The sequence below is a fragment of the Panthera leo genome, chromosome C1 (assembly GCF_018350215.1).
Source record: "Panthera leo isolate Ple1 chromosome C1, P.leo_Ple1_pat1.1, whole genome shotgun sequence".
Classification (NCBI taxonomy): domain Eukaryota; kingdom Metazoa; phylum Chordata; class Mammalia; order Carnivora; family Felidae; genus Panthera; species Panthera leo.
Genome location: NC_056686.1, coordinates 146,635,159 through 146,656,933, shown reverse-complemented (window position 1 = coordinate 146,656,933; position 21,775 = coordinate 146,635,159). Strand labels below are relative to the sequence as shown.

Genomic DNA, 21,775 nt, shown 5'->3' with positions numbered 1-21,775 from the left:
GAGCCCTTCTTAATGCTCGCTGTTCCAGAAATTGAACCACATCTGATTAAAACTTAATGGTTACTCACAGAATGAAGTTGGCTGGTAGTTTCCAAGCCTATTTGTCTGGGTTAGTTTGAGTTTTTGACAATAGAAATTGGTAACTTATATAAAGTGTATCCAAGGGTTATGAGCCTTAAAGTTTGATGGTTCTGCTTAAGAACCGGGAGAATAGTCACTTGTCATTGATGTAACTCTGTAGTTTCTCTCCAGACATCTTTGGATTTCCGTTCAAAATTAGTAGCAATAATAATAATAATAATAATAATAATTTTTCCCCCAATGTATCTTATTTTGGAGAGTGGCAAAGGCTTGGTTTAATCACATTCATTCTGTGTGTGCTTTCTGAGCCCATTCTCTGAGTAAAGCCTCTCCTTGGACCCTGGGCCAGGCAAAGCTGCATGGATGGACCTCCCTTGAGAAACTTACTGTCTTGAGGATGGGTAAGCGCTGGCTGCCTCCAGAGAAGGGCAGGAAATAAATGCTATTTGGTGTAGAAAAGCAGTTTTGGAAATTCAAAAGAGAGGTGATGCAGTAACCTAGTGCTGTCTCTGTTTCCTGGGAGTTTATAATCTAAGTTACTTGGACTTTTCGATTTATGGTATATGAGGTGGAGGGAACAGATACTTGAGTGTGGCAGTGCTCTATCAAGACCTTCCAGAATGCTGGTGTAGGGGGGTAGGAGCACCTGGAAGACTCTGTGGTGAGGACAGACAGTCCTGTATTTTTCAGCACACTCCTTTGAGTGCATGCCTTATGTCAGACATTATGCCAGGGCCAGGAGACGCAAATCTGATTTTAGGTGTGACCTGTGTTTCCCTTTCAGAAACTCCATGTTTGGATTGTTAGCATTCTCAAGGATCCTAGCTGGAGACCCGTCCCTCCCAGGCCACTTCCCTGCCACGCCACAGGGCTGATGTGGCCATGATGTCTGAAGCATGGTCTCTTCCCTCTTATGAATAAAGATAGCAAAGTAAGGTTCATGGGCAAACTATCTTCTTTAGATGAAAAGAAGTTAAAAATTTTTTTTCATGCTTTTTATTTTTGAGAGAGACAGAGCGTGACACAGGGCTCAAACCCACAAACTATGAAATTGTGACCTGAGCTAAAGTCAGACACTTAAGTGAATGAGCCACCCAGGCACCCCTAGATGAAAAAATTTTTAAAGTGTGTGGCCTTTCCTAGTATAGTTTTTATTTAGATGGCAAACTCGAGAGACTGTTCTGAGGAAGCAGGGATTCCTCAGTGGTTAATATTAGGTGTTGAATGGCCTTTAACATGTCATGTTTACAGTATTGTGCCACCTTGTCTTTTGTGAAATGTCAGACCATCACTGTATTAATTTTACGTTATTTAAAGGACTTGGGAGAGTTCCAGATGTGAGTCTTTGGTTTTCATTTTTAGATTTTATCGTATATATGGCTCCATAGTGATTTTGATAGATGTTCATATATGCATGCATATTGACAGAGAGGCACTGTGTACCGAATTAAAGTATCGTTAAGTAGGGGCGCCTGGGTGGCTCAGTCGGTTAAGCTTCTGACTTCGGCTCAGGTCATGATCTCACCATTCGTGAGTTTGAGCCCCGTGTCTGGCCCTGTGCTGACAGCTCCGAGCCTGGAGCCTGCTTCGGATTCTGTGTCTCCCTCTCTCTTGGGCCCTCCCCTACTCACACTGTGTCTCTCTCTCTCTCTCTGTCAAAAATAAATAAACATTAAAAAAATTAAAAAAAAATAAAGTATCGTTAATTAAAGTGTCATTGGATGGTTGGTTGGTGGTGACTTGAATTCAGTTTTCTCCTCCATGGATAACCTCCGAGGGATAGAACCTGCAAAGTTGGCATCAATGTGAAGTTTCCTCTTTAGTCTGTCCAGAAACTCTACTGGTTGAAGGATCCTTGCTTTTGTCATTGGTCTGCAGTTCTGCAATGGGGCAGAGCTAGATGGCAGTTCAGTGTGAGTGTCACAAGTGCTTTATTATTTATTATTGAGGTAAAGAAGTTTTGACATATTTTAGAACTGATTCAGCACCTCACTCCCCAGTGCCTTCTATTATGTCTTCCAGAGTGAGAAAAGAGGGAAATTCCAAGATAAGCCAAAGTAACTATAGTTTTTAGTTGTTAAAAGTAAGAACTATTAAGAAAAGGAAGGAAAGGAGTATCATAAAAGTTAAGATTATGGTTCTAATAGTAACAGCATCAACAGTAATGACTTACCCTTTAATAGTACATATATTTCAGGTTCTGTTCTGAGTGTTTTACATATATTCACTTGTTTAACCCTTGTAATAGCTGTGAGGTAGGTACAGTTTCTTGTTTTTGTTTTTGTTTTAATCTTAATTCTGGAGTTGAAGGAAATGAGGCACACTAAGTTATGTGCCCAAGATAGCAAAATGCAGGGTCTAGATTCTGATTCAGGCCGTCTGGACTGAGTTCTGGGTTTTAGCTCAGTGTAGGGGAGGAAGAAGATATGATTGGGGTAGGGTACAGAGTGCTGGTAGTTTCCTAGGAAAAATAACTAGGCCTTCACCAAAGGTTTTAGTTGCATTTTAAATATATATGGATTAAATATACATTCATATAATTCGCATCCATAGATCACACTGTATTTGAGAAATAACAGATGTGGGTATGAGATACTTAGTTTCCTTACCATTCTTGATGTTGGATGTACAAAAACCCCTTTAGTAGGGAACCACTTATCTCCCTCTAGAGAAAGAGCATATTCATATACAGAAGTTTTGGAAGCTTTTCCCAAACCTGGCATACTACTTCCATGGAATATTCATATTTATTTGCCTTTTTTTCCCCCATAAGTACCTTACATATTGGATCTTGTCTTTGCCAAAGGCATTAGGAGTTGAGTATAATTCTGAAGTAGAAGAGAAAGCATTTTGTGTGTGTGTGTGTGTGTGTGTGTGCGCGCGTGTGCATGCCTGTGTGTATGTGCACACATGCATGCGTGCACATGCTAAGAAAGTTCATACAAAATTAAATGTAAAGTAAAATACCTTCTAAACATATATTTGACCTACTCGTTATATGTCTAAAGTGAGAAATGATGGAAGGACTCCTCACGGTTGTGTTAAACCAGTCTAAATTTGGTTGTAAGTTCTGGGAGACTCCGTTGAGTTTATGCTAGAGTGTGTTTATTTTAAAACCCGGCTGCACAGCAATGCTGGTAGAACCAACAAAAGTGCTGCTCAGGAAACAACTAAAATTTTATTAAAAAATTATTATTTAAGAGACCCCTCCCTCACTGCTTCATGCTTTCAGAATTAGAGCTAGCAGAAGCTAGCCTTCTCTCTCCTGCCAACTTTGGAAAATAAGCTATTCTAAAACTTACAGAACATTATCATTTCCCTCTGGGATTTAAAAAAGTAAAAAAACAAAAACAAAATCAGGGAGACAAATATTTATAAAACGGACGAGGGTTTAGTGACATGAAACTCAACAGAATTTTTCTCAGAGTTGTTGACAGTATGAATGGTAAACAGGGGCAGTTGCTAATGTTTTATTTCCTTTTAATACTCTGTGTGGTGCTTTCATGGCTTCGTCATCTTATTGAAAGAATCCCAGCTCAGTGATATGCAGCTCACTCTCCATTTCTACCAGAGAGCCATCTCCAGGCGCTTTAGTGCGCAGCTGAGGAAGACTAGTTTGTTACCCATTGGTCTCTTGAGGATCTTTGAGTGTGAGAATTTAGTTGGCTATAGGGTAGCTTCTACCTGGGGGAGGGCAGGGCTGATAACTTGCTAGTCTCTTTAGTTCCTCTCAAGTTGTTTTCCAGAGTAGAAACTTGTGTGGAATAAAGTTGATACTTTTTAAATGTGTGTGTGTGTGTGCACATATATACACATATATATACACCGTGTGTGTGTGTGTGTGTGTGTGTGTGTGTGTGTAGTTAGTTACTTGATCAAATAGAGCACATTTTAGGTGACAATGGTGGTGTTAAAACGACCATGAAGAATTAACTTCACATTAGAAATTCTGGCCCAGTTGGGAATTTGACTTCTTGATGGTAAATATAGATTGTTCGTATTCATTGTCAGGTAAGTTGTTTCTTAAGAGTTGGAATATCACAAATGATCGAAAAGCTGGTGTTACGACTTGTGCTGATGTAAATTAAATCACAGGTGTGGAATCTTGGGGCTTGCGATGAAAATCTAACACAGTCAACTTCAGGCATGTTTTATTTTATAGAATTAATCTGTAAAAAATGAATCCTGGTGCAAAACTATGTGTTCTAATTAATAGTCCCAATTAAGAACCTATAGTTCCATTAGTGGACTGAATGCTTAATGACTCTTGAGGTGATTTAAAAGTATGGAAAATGTGTCTGCTTTGTGGTTACTCATAAAATTACTTGGGTAAAGTGGCACCTGGGTGGCTCAGTTAAACGTCCGACTCTTGATTTCTTGTCAGGTCATGATATCACGATTATGAGATCGAGCCCTGAGCGTTCCATGCTAAGCGTGGAGCCTGCTTGGGATTCTCTCTCTCCCTCTCTTTACCCCTCCCTTACTATCGGTCATGTTCATGTACACTCTCTCACTCTCAAAATAAACAAAATAGAATTACTTGGGTAAGGAATCCAGACATTTAGGTGTCATAGATAATGTAGGCTGATTATCACACATGCTTCTAGGAGCAGGCCTATCCCATCTCCCTACCCTACGTCACTGTGACCCCAAAGCATCATTGGAACTCAATAGAGGATTCCAGAGGGGTTTGCCCTGATTCTAGGTAGGCTGGCCTCGATCCCTACTCTTCACTTACCACATCTTTTCTGCTTTTGTGTCTTTCCTTTAGTTTTCACCCGCCAGCTGGCATGTCCTTTCTTACAGCCCCTTCCATTTTAATTTTCTGCCATTTACCATCAGTCTGAGTGCGCTGGTGATCTGCAGACTCATTCTGCTCATCTGATAGGTGGGGGGTGGGGGGACTGAGGCTCAGACAGTAACATGCTCAAGATCCCAGAGCCTAGGAAATGACAGACCTAGGTTCAGTTCCCAAACTGAGCTGTGATTTTCAAAACTTCAGCTCTTTCCATAGAAATGAATTGGGAGACACACGGAATGTCTCTATGTAGTTAACAAGCACAGCACAGCAAATGCTTAAGGTCTTAAGCTGTACGGAAAAAGGCCTAAGAGCTTCCAGACTGATTTTGTTTTCAAAACAGTTTTATCGAGTTAGTTCATATACTATAACATCCACCCTTTCGTGGTGTGTAATTCAGTGTCTTTGAGTAAATCCACAGATTGTGCGTCTGTCACCAGTCCAATGTTAGGCCATTTTCATCACCCCAGAGAGAAATCATCAGCATTTAAGACTGATTTTAAAGCTAAGATTGTTGCAGTAGAAGCCAAAGTCAGGCTTCCAATCATCCTGTACACTGGGTCAAGGGAGAAGCTGAGCTCCTGGACCAGTCCCCTAGTGGGCACCAGAGTTCTTGACTGTGTCCCAAAAACCTTCAGAACAGTCATTTCTGAACCTGGTGGGTTTTTTTTTTTTTTTAACTCATCCAATTTTGATAAACTGTCTGACATTCTTCTGCCCATTGTAATAAGAAAACGACAGGATTTAAGTTTTTTCCAAACACATGTATGTTTTTGATTTTTCTACAATATGTCTGCCACCCCCATTCTTTTGACTGGAGAATCATGTGCATCTCCAGACTTCTAGGTCATCTTCATTGCAGGTTTGCTTGAACATATTAAATGAATCCATACAGTCATGATTTGAAGTGACTCATGCATTAAGCAATTTCATGTGTAAACTTAAAGTGATCCTAGCCAGTGAGCACTACCAACAGCCAAGTGTTTTCCTTGGATCTTCCTTCTCTTTTCCTTAATATTCAGCGTTGGCCATTGCCTCCTTTCTGTTACCTACTTTATGCTTCTTGAATTAAGCTCAGTTACATTACATAGCAATTTATGCATTTGTTCTTTTTTTTCCTGCTATGTGGTATAGAAAGGTTGGGGCTGGGGAAATGGGTAGTGGGATGGGGAAGAACATTAAGAAGACAGCCTTGTCATAGTAAGAGCAAGAGCCCCCACTTTTGCCCACCCTGGCCCTCAGCACCTTTACTGAAGACATCTGGAAGGAGGCCCGGGAGTCAGAGCCTAGCCTTAAGAACCACATGGGGGCCTGGCTCCAAGTGACCATCTTGGGAATAATTTTGTGGGAAAAAGTTAATGTTTTTCTTATAAGATGAAGCATCTTCCTTCTTACATTTTACTGACAACATCTTCGTTTCCAGTAATATTACAGTGTTAGCATGGTATTTAAGTGTTGTTCTCAGGTTACTTTTCTGTATATATAATTTAGAAGAAGATTATGTTCTAAAGTGTTGGACTAGGAAATACTTCCCTGTTTTCATATGTAAGTCAGTCAGCGACTATGGTTTAGTGTATACATTTAGTTTACACATTGTCTTTTTTGTATGAAATGAACACTTTAGTTCTCAGTCTCTATAATTGAGGATTTGGGGATTTTTTTTTCTTTTTTGCCTTGAATTAAAAGCCATGACAGCACTAAAAGTGGATTCTGGTAGGCCTACCTCTTTTTTTCCATTAGCACAGTTCTCAGTTTTTATTGTTCATATTTCTTTTGGAGCATTCCTCTTATGCTTTGAGTCCATTATCAGGGTTCACCCATTCATTCATCCATCAGTGTTTATTAAGGACCTGTTATTTATAAGACTGCCCTTGGTGTTCCAGAGATGAAAAAATAGTACTTATCTTTGAGGAGTCACGGACTCACTAAGCAGTGAAATTAAAAAAAAAAAAACCACACAAAAAAGAAGAGTGAAATGTACTTTTTAGGTGCCATGATAGTTACGTTTGGGAACAACAGAGGAGGGTGCATGTACCTCAGACAGGGTGTAGGCATGGGGGCTTCAGGGAAGGCTTCCATCCGGAAGTGATTCTTGAGCTGATCCTGAAGCGTAGGGATTTGACAGGTGGAAAAAGACATTTGGGCATGGGGGGAAGGGTAAAGGCATGAAGGCGAACAGAAGTATGGCATCTTCATAGTGCTGTATGGTACAGTCAGGGTCAGAGTACCTGAAGGGTGGTGACTGATGAGGGTGGAGAGGTGGAGAGATCTCGGGCCAGGTTGTGGAAATCGGGACTCTGTTCATGATGAGGAGAGCCGCTGATGGTTAAGCAGAGGAGAGGCTGCTCAATGGTTAGTGACTGCACTGTTGGCAGGTCCCCAGAAGAGATCACCGAGGAGGCAGTTGGAAGTCTTGCTGGTGGGAGACAACAAGAGCTGGGACAAAGGCACTGGTGGGGTTTGTAAGGTGAACCCCTAGTTTCCAACCTTGCCGTCGAGGTTCATTGGTGTGATTCCACTGTGTGAGATAAAACATAAAGGAAAACTGGCACATTTGGGGTGGTGGGTAATGTGGATGTGCTGACTTTAGTTTTATTCATCTAGATTCCTTGTCTTGGGAACTGGGCATATTCTCATGCCCCTACTGTTCTTGATAGACACCCCAGTGTGCCACTTCTTTTTGTGTATTTTCTTAATTATCCTTCAGTTGGCAAACAAATTATTGGTAAGCAAATTAAAAGCAAACCTGTATGAGTTAAGAACGAAACTGCTAAATTAAATGAAAAATGTTATTTTTCCTTTTTTTTTTTTTTTTCTAATGAGTGGGTTGTGTGCCATCTCAGTACAGGAGTAGATTGGAAAACCATCTTTAATGAAAAGACGTAGCCTTTCTTGTTAGCATAACTCTTGAGGAATCCTGCTAGTGATTGTAAAAGAACTATCTAAACAGAAATTTGGAACTGGAGGGAAACTTAGCAGCTTGGACCCCATTCTCAATTTATAATCAGGGAAAATGGTTGTCAGAGACGGTAAGTGATTTCCCATTGTCACACATGTGTGGTGCAGGGACCTGTCAAGCTCCTTGGCTCAGTGTTTTTCCTCCATACCTTGAAGACAACCTACAATAATCCCATCAAGATGATGGAGCAGAGTGGAAGGCTATGTAATCTCTGGTAGACCCAGAGTCACCTGGATTCTTGACTTGAATCTTACTTTAATTAATCTCACTGTTCATCAGTCAGCAAATATTTGCTGAGTCGTATGGAAGGGATGCTGCCCCAATTGTTATAAAGCTTAAAGATAAATAAGAGGCTATTTTTCTCTTTAAGAAGTTGCAGGTTAGTTTTTCAGATAACTTATTATGGGGCTGGCAACTACTTATAAAATGCATAGCTTGTCTGACATAATTATGGGTATGTAGTATACACACATGCACAGAAACAGTACAAGAAGACAAAGCCACATAGAATACTGTTCACTTTTAATTATTTTAACCTTACTGTTTTTTGTTTTTGTTTTTTATTTTTGCTTGTTTGTTTTTGTTTTTTGTTGCCTTGTTCTCTCTGCACAGGGGGACAGGTAGTTTTCTTGCGTCCCCTTGAAAATGCTTATATGCCTGTGAGGAAATACATTAAGCCAAACAATTAGAAAAAGAATGTCGATTGCCCTTTTTTTTTTTTTTTTTCCCAATTTATTCTCGGTGAATCTCAATTAGGGAGAACAATCTGGTAAAAATTTTATTTAGGTTGGTAATTGACATAAATATTTTCAGGAGGGCATTGGAAGAATGGTTTTTAAAAGCTTTAGTTCTCTCTTCATTTATTTTGGTATTCCTGTTTTACAGTGGCCCTTCAGTGTTTCTGGACATTTCTGTAGATAACAATTTTGAAAAACTTCACCTTAATTTGGAGTTGTTTAGTTAATAAGTGTACTAAGAAAACTTACTGCTATTCTAAAGTGAAGCCTGCTTTTATGAAATAGTTTTTTTCCCACAATTTTTTATATGTTTCTTTGTGCTTTTTGTGTTAACCTGTTCCCCACAAATAAGAGTATTTAGTATGTTTTGCACTGTTCTGAGTTTAAATGTAGGGTAGAAACTTAGCCACTTAGTGATAGAAAAGCTTCTTTTAACAAGTTTAAGAGCTTGCAGTTGATAATACTTTGGATTTTTCTGTAATTTTAAGCTCCATTTATTCCACAAATACTTAAATGTCTGGTGATCATAGACCAGGTTTTGGAGATACAGCAGGATATTGTATACACAGAGTCCTCACTTCCAAGAAGCTTCCCTGTTGAAGCTTTGCTAATGTCTATCTAGTGAGGGCATATATACTCTGGAGTGTTTACACCAGAGTACAGCTTAGGAGAAACAGAATGCCAGACGCCCCATTAGAAAACCAGAAAATCTGGTTCTGGCCCACGTGGGAGGCATCCCTGCGAACTCTTGTAAAAGTGCTTTGAGATCATCATCTGATGAAAGCCTCCATAGTTTAATGTGTGAGGGTGATCATCAAGGATTGCCACATTACTTCCAGACAGCAGATAAAACACAGCAATGGGGATTGCTGAAATGCTGCGGGAATTGGATTTACATTTGTTAAAGGTGACCCAACAGACTGAGAAAGGCAAGCTAATTACCAGGGAAGTCTAATTCTGTTTTTCAAGTGTATGGGTTGGGAGGATGGAAGAAATGACATGTTCCTCCTTTTTTTTTTTTACCTCTAACCTGTTATTCATCCCTCTGTACACAAGGTATTTTGAGTCCTCACTTAGCACCTTTTTTGAGATTTAGAGATAGCTGGAATAGAGCTACTTGGGTTTGGGCTGGTGAGGGGGCTTGAAATTCAGATCTCATCCAGGAACTGTCATGACGCCCATGGATCAACCACAGACCCATCAGCTGGGTGAGGTCTAGGAGGACTTGAAAAAATTAACACCTACGGTATGAATGGAAGATAGAAAAATAACAGGGAAAATGCAGCGGATCCATTGGATATCTTTATCGAGCTGCCAACTGCACTATGAAGCCTACCGAAAAGCTTGCTGTGCATTCAGGAACGTCAGCTGAGCAGAAGTGCTCTGTCCTTCCCCAGCTGGTTAACAGGACACCATTGGGCCTTGCCTAGGGAAAGAAATAATGAAGGGAAAGGACAGGGCAGCAGTGGAGAAGGAAGGAGAGAAGGAGCGAGGTACGTGGGCTACCTAGGAGTGAGGTGTATGTGTTTGTCTGTCCTTTGTTGAATCTTCTCCTCCCTAAAGTCACACCTCCTCTCTAGTGAGGAGTTGACTAAGGGGTATTCTATTTTAGTCTGCAGCCTTCCCATCTGGTGTCTGGATTCCTTCTAAGCTTCCCCCAGTGGGGGAATGAGGATGGGGTATTAGTCTTTCATGCTGTCTCCTTTTAGGCTTCCCCGCAGAGCCCTTTATAGTATTTATTTAAAAACTGCTATTTTTGTGAGTCAAAATGGTCAAATGTCAGCATTTTCAAATGATTCAGTGTAATAAGTCAACCTTTTGATTCTCAGTCTTTATCACGGTCTCCTCCTCTTATTCCTGCTCCTTAAATACTTTGTTTATAATAACAGCTGCCATTTATTAACACCCACCACGTGCTGTGGGCTTCGCAAGGAAGTCATGATGTCCATTTTGCCTGCGAGAGACTGAGGCTCAGACAGTTGGCCATTTGGCCCAAGATCACATGTCTAGTGACTGGCAGGGCTGGGACTCAACCCAGGACTCTTTGGTTCAAGCCTAGAACCCTTTTGGTGCTGCTGTATCCCACTGCATTTGTTCCCTTGAGTTTTATCCTTGGTCCTCATGCTTTGTATTTCTGGCACAAATAAATGAATCTTTGGCCGGACTGATGGATAAAGGGGATTTTGGTGGATCACCCAGCCACTTCAGAAGAGGGCGTTTGAGATTATAAACTATGAGCAGGTTATTTTCAGAAATAGTGGTGTTTAATTACACTTACTCCTGTCATAACTCACAGCGAATGCCTGTCATGGCAGCCAAATTAGAACTTAAGTTCGGATATTTGGGCCTTAAATCTGTCACTGGGGCCATCACCTTAGGAAATGTCGTCTTCATCTGAACCTCCACTTAGGTGTCCCTTCTCTCTAGGCTCTGAGACAGACCTTAATCTTTTCCCTAAAACATCCCGGAGACTTTGTTTTTCCTCATCCTCCCTCCTCTCCTCAATGCTTTTTCTTCTATCCCTTAAAAGTCCAGTGAGTGTGATCTAGACTCAGTCTCGCTACACCTGAAGAGAATAGTTTATTTCCATGGCAGAATTCCTTCCAGGGATTTCTTGGGAAATTTATGTCTTTTCAGATCCCCGGAGCAATCAGGTGAACGGGAAAAAGTGTGTTGCAATTCTCCTGTGAGAATTAAACAATTAGCAATAGAGACCGTGGTAGACTGAAGGAACCCACTGATGTTGAGTTGAACGTGAACCTGTGGAGCGAAGGATAAGACTGACATTGCCCAGAGCCAGGACAGGGTAGGAGCACAGAGGAAAGAACTGGTCGTGATTGCTTGTAGCTGTTGCTGTGTTATAAATATGTGTTTGTGGCCCTGTCTGCTGCTACCAGTGAGTCATCCTTGCAAATAAAATAAGTTTATATACATAGCATATTGTATACAAATTCTGTGAGTGGTATTCCAAGAAATATGTTTCTGAAGCAGAGTAAGTCTTGGAAATGGCAACTGCAACATGGGATTCGGTGTAGTGCGGTTAACCTTCCTCATCGATCCAAATGCAGGTTATTTCAGAGGTCAACAAACTTTTTCTCCAAAGGGCCAGATAGTAAATATTTTAGGCCCTGCAAGGCATATGGACTCTGTCAGAACTATCAGCTCTGCTGTTTTAGTGTGAAAGCAGCCGTAGACTATACGTAAAATGAACAAGTGGGGCTGTGTTCCAATGAAACGTTTGTTTACCAAAACAGACTGCAGGCTGGATTTGGCCAGCTATTGGAATACTACCCAATAATGTTCACTGGCATTTCCTAGCATTTGAATATTTGTTATAGGCTACAATCCTTTGTAAATAACACTACTTCTTACATATGTAACATTTAAAAAACAAAAATATATATATCCATAATAATGAGTAAAGAGTATTTGGAAGTATTTTAAGAAAAGCTATAATTTGGGGAATTCTGGAGAAATTCCTGGAAATTCCCATTTCTCATCCCTAAGTCCCAAAGATTAGTATCTGTTGAGAATTTGGATACGCCTGGAGAAGGGGATCTGCTATATCTCCATGCTCCTCTCTGCTTCCTGGTTCAGTCAGCTTTTATCTTTTCTCAGCTTTGTATGGCTTTCCTTGTTTTTTTTTTTTTTCCCCTGCTCCATGGTGTCCCCTGAGTTTATCAGTTGTCTAGGGCATGTGACCTAGATTTGTTCCACTGGGAAAGTGGTAATCTTGGGAACTGGCTGATATCTCCATTGCCTTTCTCCAGCATTACTAAGCAATCATACCTGTCTTTCTCATGTATTGAAGTGTCTGGAATAGATTATTCTTCAAGGATACTCGACATTGGTTGTAGTGAGACAAGAGGACATTTGTAGTGTGATTTTGTAGATGACTTGTGTTATTGTTTGGGATTGGTGTGCTTTCTGCTGTTCCTACCACAGTGCTTTAGCACTTTCTATTATTCTAAGGAGTAGAAAACAGGAAAGGGAACTGAGAATATTTACTATGAGCATTCAGCTCCGTTCTTATAAACAGTCACGATGCAATTTTACTTAATGGCAATTAACATAGATTTTGGAGTCTGAAAAACTTGATTCTTGGTTTTGCCACTTATTAAAAATTATGATCTTGGGCAGTTTTACTTAACCTCTCTAACATTGTTTTCTTATCTTTCAAGGGGGAATAATAACACCTTCCTCAGTTTTTGTGCTGTTAGGGTTAAATCAGATAATGCAAGTGTGCAGTTAGCATGGTTCTAGAACTAAGGGCTCACTAAACTTTCAAAGGTGGAAGGTATTTACCCTGTGTCATGGGAAAGGAACCTGAAACCCATAGAAGTTAAATGATTTGGGGAAGATCACATTAAGTAGGTTGGAAAACTGGGTTTGGCTCTTCCCTAAGTCCATGTTCTTACAACCATATGGTGCTTCTTAAAGTAATTTCAGTTAACGATAGTTTTACAGCAAGATCCACCATGGTTTATTTGGGTTATGGGGCTGGGTAGATAAACAGGGAAGGTATGGGTTGATGTCTTCTTTTTTTTTTTTTTAATTTTTTTAAATTTTTATTTATTTTTGAGACAGGGAGAGACAGAGCATGAACGGGGGAGGGTCAGAGAGAGAGGGAGACACAGAATCTGAAACAGGCTCCAGTCTCTGAGCTGTCAGCCCAGAGCCCGATGCGGGGCTCAAACTCACGGACCGCGAGATCATGACCTGAGCCGAAGTCGGACGCTTAACAGCCTGAGCCACCCAGGCGCACCTTTTTTAATTGAAGTATAATTGGCATAAAACAGTATCTTAGTTTCAGGTAGATAACACAATGATTCGAAATTTATGTATATTGCAAAGTGATCACTACAATGAGTTTCCTTAACATCCATCACCATACTAGGGATGATGTCTTGAAAGGGCAAGACTTTTCAGTATTTGGAAGCTGCAATTTCTGAAGGCCAAGGATACAGTTATAATTAAATAGTTGAGGAAACTTGTCCTGAATTTTTTTTTTCTTTCTGTTGCTTAGCTGCTATGTTGACTGCCAAGAACTTGTTTGATTTTAAGTATCTTTTATGCTTGCCTGTTACTCGGGTCCCATCATATTACAATAACTTTTAAGAAACTATGCATGTTCTCTTAAATTGGATTAAAGAAAAATATACTGCTATGTTAAACCCACATTTGGAGTAAGAACTTTTTTTTTTTATTTCTCTTTCTCCCCTTTCCTCACTCTCACCCTTCACCACTTCACAGGAATGTGCCTCTAGCTTCTATAAAGGGTCAGATTTTCATATGGCACGATTAGCCACCAATAATTAAACCTCAATAGCCAAACAAATGAGTTGGCTAAGATTTTAGGAAAAAACTCAGCTCAATGGAAGTTTTGGGACAAGATGCTGAAGTTTGCTACATAGATATTTTTATAGCACTTCCCCCTCTCCCCCTCTCTTCTCTCTCTTTCTTTTGGTTTGTTTTTATTTTTTTAATCACTCTTGGGGTTTTGTGCATAACTGCTTTCCACTACCTTTCAGGCTCTGCCAAGCTTGCTTATTGGCATGAAGTATATTTGTGGGGAGATGGGTCCTGAGTAGAACGTTTGAAGACCTAAGTTTCTGGCATTTGCTCTCCACTTAGCTCCCTTTTCACCAACCTGTTCTTCCTTGTGGTACACCACCGTTTTGACTTCAATCCATGGTTGAGAGCCTGATGAATTCTAAAGCAAATCTTCAATTACGTTTAATTTGAAGAGTTTTATCCGATAACTCCTGAGCACCAACTATGTGTTAGGTATTGGGAAGGAATGATATAGCAGAAGGATAATATGTGAATCTCTTCTAGTTTTAAATTGGCTGTGAGACAAACCTTGTTCAAGGCAGGGGATCAAGTGCCAGGTTGAGTCATATAGAGTAAAAATACTGGAGGAATCGGAATGGAAAGATCTGGACAAAAGAAGAATCCTTAGAGAAGGCTGAACAGAGACAGGAGAAGCTGAGCCTGCTCTTGAAGGAATTCCTTACGGTGAAGGTAATAGGTAAGACTGGGGAGTTGGAAGGGAAATAGAAGCACCTTTGTAATTAAACAGTCGATCTCTGACCGTTATTCGGATGATTCTTGTTTTGAAAGAATCAGGAAAATATGCACCCGTGTTTCCTTATTTTCCTATTGTCTAAAGCCCCTTCCCAAACAGTACCTATGACTTAAAGACATGGTTAGTGCCAGGCGGGGTAGCTTAACAGCGGCCCCCTTCTAAAACACAGTTTTTTGCCCAAGGGGAAGGCAACGTCAATGTGAGACCCTGACCACCAAATTTCCCTGGCTCCAGCGGCTTGGAAAACACCGGGATTTTAGCAATTGGTTCTGAAACCGAAGGTTGTGGATGCTGCTTCACGAATGAGTCTGTTTTTACAGATGTCCACTCTAGAAATGGGTTTTTACCCTCTGACTTCACTAAATGATTGCTGAAAATGCAAAATTTCTGGTTGACTTTCCTATGGGGGAGATATTGTTGTCTTATTTTTTGTGTGCCTTTTACATAGCTAGGCTGTCTTTTCAAATTGGTTGTGAGCCTTCATTTAAACTGAAGCAAGGAAAGAGTTGGTATTAGTTGTAAAGCATTCCCCTTGAATTTCAAGGTTCATGTGGTTTTCCTTCCCAATAATTATTTAGGAATGCTGTATTTTGGGTTTGTTTTCTGCTTAGATTTATTTACATGAACGTTTTCTTGGCAAAATGTTCCCTGAGGTTAAAAACAAAAAAAAGGTGCTGTTTTTTTGAAAGGAGTAAGTTCTTCAGTGTTTTGTGTGACTTATTTGGATGGAAAAATTTGGTTCTAATAAAAATTTCCTCTTCCTTTGGCAAATGTTGATGTTTTTAAAGTCTTCCCAAAGGAAAGGGGAACTTGGGTGGCTTTGTGTTTTTTTGTTAGTTATCTAGACCCCTTCCCTTCCGCTTGTTGTTCTTTCCCCACTATTGTTTTATGAGCCTTTGAACTAGTTCTGTCTATGACTGAGAATGGGTTGGAAGTGGACCTAAACCAGATTGCTTCTGGGTGGGATACACAAGAAACTGGTTACTCTGGTGCAATGGGCTATCTAGGAGCAGCTGGGGGTCTGGAGAGAGACTTTCATTCTATACCTGTGTACCGTTTGAGTGGTTTTGTTTTTAACCAAGTACATATAATAATTAATATGTACAAAGCTTTTTTTTTTTTTTTTTTGCTGTTTTTGTAATGGGCTGGAGTCCATGGTATATGGGCTTTGAAAGAACTTGATTTTGAAGTTTACCAACATCCTGCGTGTCATTGTTTTTCAGCTCCTTCCATATTTGCCTCAGTTGTAAATTGGCCTTAGTTTTGGGCTCCCAACTGAAAGGCTTGTCAGGTGTGCACTTTGAGCCAGCACACTCACAACTGCAGAATTTTCTTCTCTTAGCTGGTGTTCTTTTCTTTTTCCCCAACTGCAGCCCGGAGCCGCTTGTGAGTGTCACATTGCCGGAGCAGAACTACTGGGAAGCTTTTTCCTCCAGGAGACTCCAGGAGCACCTCTCCCACTCCGCTGGTCTCCGGTGAATGGGGGACGAGAGAGCGGAGCTCTGAACCAGAGCGCCCTGCCCGAGGGACCGTGGCGCGACATGACGGGGCACCAGCCCTAAGGTAGCTGAGTCAGCTTACCCAGGAGCTCTCCGGAGCAGCGTTGCCAGAGAGAGCCAGCTCTAGAGCCATTTCAACAGATCACCTCGTTTAATGCTCTTTGGCAGAGATCAAATCTACACGGTAAATTCTTAGCCACAGTGATTATTTCGTTGGTTTATATGAATCCAGTATAAAAAGGTTAGGACTCTAGCCTCATAGTGCTTAATTCTTGCGTTGCCTTGAAGGTGGGCTTCTCTCTCTCTGTCTCTGTGGTGGAGCTGCTCGGTTATTCTTTAACTTTGGTCAGTTTATTCCAATATTATCAATATTTCCCTACATATGAAATACTTCTCCCGTTCTTTCCCCCTTACGGGGCCACTTTTCTTTTTTTTCTCTTTCAGACGGACTATGTTTCATGGCAGTTTTAGAATGACAGCAAGATTGAGCAGAAAGTACAGAAATTCTCCTGTTCCCCCTGGCCCCATATACAACCTCTCCCACTGCAGCAGGACCCCCTTTTTTTGCCCCTTTGCTTTCCATGGTTTGTTGCCCACAGTCAGCCATGGTCAGCAGATGAAGCAGATGATCCTCCTTCTGATACATGGTCAGCAGGTCAATAGTAGTCTAATGCTAGGTCACAATGCCTACGTCATTCGCCTCACTTCATCCTATCATGTAGGCATTTTATGTCACATCACCACACGAAGGGTGAGGTATTGTGCATAGAAAATATTTTGAGAGAGAGAGAGAGAGAGAGAGAGAGAACGTTTACATAACTTTTATTATAGTCCTGTATGTTGTCATTGTTTTATTTCACTATTAGTTGTTGTTGATCTTCTCCTGTGCCTAACTTACACATTAAATGTTATCTTAGGTATGTATGTGTAAGAAAAAAACATGGCATATATAGGTTTTGGTACTATCCATGATTTCAGGCATCCATTGGAGGTCTTGGAACGTATCCCTCATGGATAAGGAGGGACTACTGTATCAGTGTAGTGGTACATTAATTACAGTTGTTGAGCCTGTGTTGACACATCATTATCACCCAATGCCCATGGTTTTACATTAGGGTTCACTCTTGGTGTTGTTTGTTCTATAGGTTGGGGACAAATGTATAATGACCCTATCCACCATTTCCAGTATCAAACAGAAAAATTTCACTGCCCTGAAAATCCTCTGTGCTCCATCTATTAATAATTCTTCTCGGGCTGCCTGGGTGGCTCAGTTGGTTAAGCGGCCGACTTCGGCCCAGGTCATGATCTCGCGGTCCATGAGTTTGAGCCCCGCGTCGGGCTCTGTGCTGACAGCTCAGAGCCTGGAGCCTGTTTTAGATTCTGTGTCTCCCTCTCTCTGACCCTCCCCTGTTCATGCTTTGCCTCTCTCTGTCTCAAAAATAAATAAACGTTAAAAAAAAAATTTTAAAAAAAAATTAGTCTCTCCCCCAGTCACCCTCTGGAAACTACTGATCTTTTTATTGTCTCCATACTTTTACCTTTTCCAGAACTACATTTTCATAATATGCTTCCTATGGAGTATTTTGAAATCTATATAAAGCAGTCTTGCTATCATTGTGTTAAGCTATAGGGGTAATACAAATATTTTTATTTTATTTTATTTTAAAGATTTTATTTTGAGTAACCTCTACATCCAGTGTGGAACTTGAACTCGCAACCCTGTGATCCAGAGTCGCATGCTTGGGGTGCCTCAGTGGCTCAGTTTGTTAAGCACCCGATTCTTGATTTCAGTTTAGTTCGTGATGTTGCAGTTTGTGAGGTTACGCCCTGCTTGGGATTCTCTCTCTTCCTCTCTCTCTGCCCCTCCCCTGCTCATGCTCTCTCTCTCTCTCTCTTTCAAAATAAATAAACATTAAAAAAAAAGAGAAAGAGGGGTGCCTGGGTACCTGGGTGGCTCAGTCGGTTGAGCGTCCAACTTCAGCTCAGGTCATGATCTCGCAGTTCTTGAGTTCGAGCCCCACGTCAGGCTCTGTGCTGACAGCTCAGAGCCTGGACCCTGCTTCAGATTCTGGGTCTCCCTCTCTCTCTGCCCCTTCCCTGCTCATACTCTGTCTTTCTCTGTCCCTCAAAAATGAATAAATGTTAAAAAAAAAAAAGTTGCATGCTCTACTGACAAAGCCAGCTGTGCACCCCACAAATACCTACTTTAGAATAGAGTCTATAAGATGTTTCTGTGAGGGGAGGCCTGAAGTGCTAAATATTGGTGGGTGTGTCTCTTGAGCTGAGTGTTCAGGTTGCTCAGATATAGTTGGAAACTTGCATATAGACACAGAAACACGTAACTCAGGATTCAGGCTTGTAGAGGTCAGTCTATGCAGCCTCCTTGGTTCAACACTTTTGGAAAGTCTCCAGTACCTGTCCGACATTTTTGTTTTGTTTTGTTTTGTTTTGTTTTTAAAGGAAAGTCTAATTTACTATTTTTAAAAACTTTATTCTTTATATAAATAGTTTATTTTTGATTATTTAATTGCAAGTATTACAAAACAGTATAAAATACAGACATAGGTACAGGTAAAATTTCCTCTCTGTCTTTGCTCTTTTGCCCATAGCTGATAATTTGAAACACATACTTACTCATACACAGATCTTATCGTATTACAAACAGTATGCATATTCATTATGTTGAAAGCTTGATGAACATGACTATACATTTTGTTTTACAAGTTGCTTTTTCCTTCCACTTGATAAGTTGTGGACATTTTCCCTTTCAAGAAGAATTTTTCCTTTTAAGCAGAATGTCAGTCTAAATAATGACTGCTTAGTGTTCCTTAGAAGGCTGTAACGTAATAACCGGTCCTCAAGTGAGGGGTTAGCCTATAATTTAAAGGGGGGATGCGGGGGGGAGACCTTTCGCATTAGGCAGAAAACAAAAGCCACGGCTGTTGACATTGGACTTTTAGTCTTAACGATGTGAGTTTTTATTTTCCAAGGCAGATGATGCACAGCTTTGGATTGTTGCCCAGGTGACAGTTATGGCAATGTTTCATCTTCTGTGTGACTGCAAGGAACTTCTTAGGCACCAGGCTGTGTTAATATATTAGTGGAATTGTTGATTCTGGCTACCATTCTTGGAGCATTTTGAAATATTTTCATGCCCATTTAAGGTGGGCATGAGGTTGAATTAGTTTTAAGAGGAAGTAATGAATAACAGGGACGGAACTAAGAGACTGACTTTATTTTGCATATGTATTTGTTTGAACGAGTAGGAGATGATGGTGTTTGTTAATTGCTAACCCTGTGATTCTTAATTATGAAACAGGGTTAAGACTGTTCAGCTCACTGGTTTTCCAAGTGTGTTTGACAGTAAGAATCGCCAGAGAAGTGGTCAGATTTCTAGGGGTTAGAGATAAATATTTGTAATGTTTTTACTTGGTAAAATATTTATATTCAGAAGGTGATACAATCAATGTTTATAAGATTAAAAAGGTACAAAAGTGAGAAAAAATAAGCCTCACTCCTCCCCATCTCCCAAGTGCCCAGTTATTCTTCCTAGAGGCAATTCCTACCAAAAATTCCTACCAATTTTTTGTGTTTTCTTTCAGAGATTTCAGGGCATATATAATATACAGCACATAACCTACAGATTATTGCAATTTCTTTTGTGTGTGTGTGTGGTTTTTTTTAACCCAGATGTTAACAATATATACTATTTTGTACCTTTTTTCACTGAGATAAAATTTCTTGGAAGATCTTCCATATTAATACTGCATTCTTTTCTTTTTAATTTTTTAAATGTTCATTTTTGAGCGAGAGCGAGCATGAGTGAGTGGGGGAGAGGCAGGAAGAGAGGGGGACAGAGGATCCGAGGTGAGCTCCCCACTGACAGCACAGAGCCTGACACGGGGCTCAAACTCACAAAGTGCGAGATCATGACCTGAGCAGAAGTCAGACGCCCAACCGACTGAGCCACCCAGGTACCCCAATACTGCATTCTTTTTTAATGGATGCCTAGTATTCCACTGTGGACCAGTGCTGTAATTTATTTAACCACTGCTATGTTGATGGCCATCTAGATCCCTTCTAGTTTTTTATTGTGAACACGGCTGTAGGGAATAACCTTGGACATATAATATTTCAAACAGGGTCACGAACATATCTGTAGGATCCATTTCTTGCAGTAGAACTGCTATGTAAAAGGGTACACACGTTTTAAATTTTGTATAAATTTATTGCCAAGTTGCTCTGCTCATTGAGCTTGTGGAGTTTTTGATTTCAACAGCAGTGGATGAGAACACTGCTTCCGCATACCCTTGCTGATCACAGTATGATTGTCAAAGGTGTTTTTCTTTGCCAAATAGATAGGTGAGAAATGACAGTTTAATGTAGCTTTAGTTTGCATTTTTATTTCTGTTGACATCGAGCATCTTTTCATAATTTTAAACACTTTCCAATTGTGTTCCTTGTACGTTGGTGTCCTTTGTCTATTTTCCTATTGGGTTATTGATTTTTTTTTATTATCAGTTCATAGGTGTTCCTATGCATTAACAAAATTAAGTGTGACAAGTGATATTTATGTTTTGTCATTTGCACAGAAATAATTATTGTGCTGTGCATATTATTTAAAATCGTGTATATTTAAATATACCAATTTATTCACTCAGCAAATACTTATCGAATGCCTCTTATGTATTAGGCACTTGTTCTGGGCAGCTGTGTATATGTAATAGTGAAGAAAACAGATCCCAATTCTTGCTACATGGAGCTTACATTGTAGTGGAAGAGACAGTCAATAAAAGATGTTCAAAAACATTTGTAGCGCTACATAGATAATCAAACTTTCTGTGACTTCAGGAATTTGTATCACAGGAAAAAGACCTTTTCCATTTCTAAACTAAAAATCTATCTCATGGTGCCTTGTATGTCATGTGGCTCGGTGTTTTTTAGGTTTAAATCTTTGATCCATCTGGAATGTTAGGTATGAATCCAACTTAATTTTTCTCTATTAATTAGGATAAGGCTGAGTTGCTGTAACCAGGGGATATGCTATGGTTCAAGGAACATGGAAGTTGATTTTTGTCCTCACCTAAAGGTACCGGTGTGAACAAACCAGGTCAGCAGACCAGCCCCTATCCACTGGTCATTGAGACTTATGTTCCTTCTGTCCAGTATTTATCTGCATGGTCATAGATGGGTTGCTCCTGTATCTGGGCTCCCTCCATGCAAAGGACAATGGAGAAAGTCCAGGGCAAGTGATCAGAAGTTGCACATACACCACTTATACTTCCATTGGTGAGAACGTGGTCTTGGAGTGCATCAAGCTGCAAGGGAGAGTGGGGAATGCAGTCTCTGTGGGTCAGCATGTGCCCAAGAAGCAGCCAAGAAGGAATTTTAGTGAGAAATTAGTGGTCTCTGTCACACTGGCTACTTGTTCCAATTTTACTGAAAGTCCCAATTTTTCTTCTTTGATTTCTTTTGTATTCTATATTCTCCTGTACATCTTGGTCCATTTTTGGGGTATCCATTTAGTTTTACTGATCTATCTGCCCATGCATGTACCAGGATCACAGCTTTTTAACTCTCAGAGCTTATGGGTGTTACTCCTTGTGATGGGGG

The 21,775-nt window shown here is 40.3% G+C and overlaps 1 protein-coding gene across 2 annotated transcripts in view; it reads left to right on the top strand.

Annotated features, from left to right (window-relative positions):
• The window catches only part of ACVR1 (activin A receptor type 1), a 145,361-nt gene that overhangs the window by 36,303 nt on the left and 87,283 nt on the right, over nucleotides 1-21,775 (top strand). The window contains exon 2 of one of the 2 annotated variants that reach the window (XM_042948848.1): nucleotides 16,037-16,226. The gene's annotated coding sequence lies outside the window, so the exon portion shown is untranslated. Of the gene's footprint in view, nucleotides 1-16,036; nucleotides 16,347-21,775 lie in introns of both variants that reach the window. The other variant, XM_042948846.1, reaches the window with a different exon arrangement.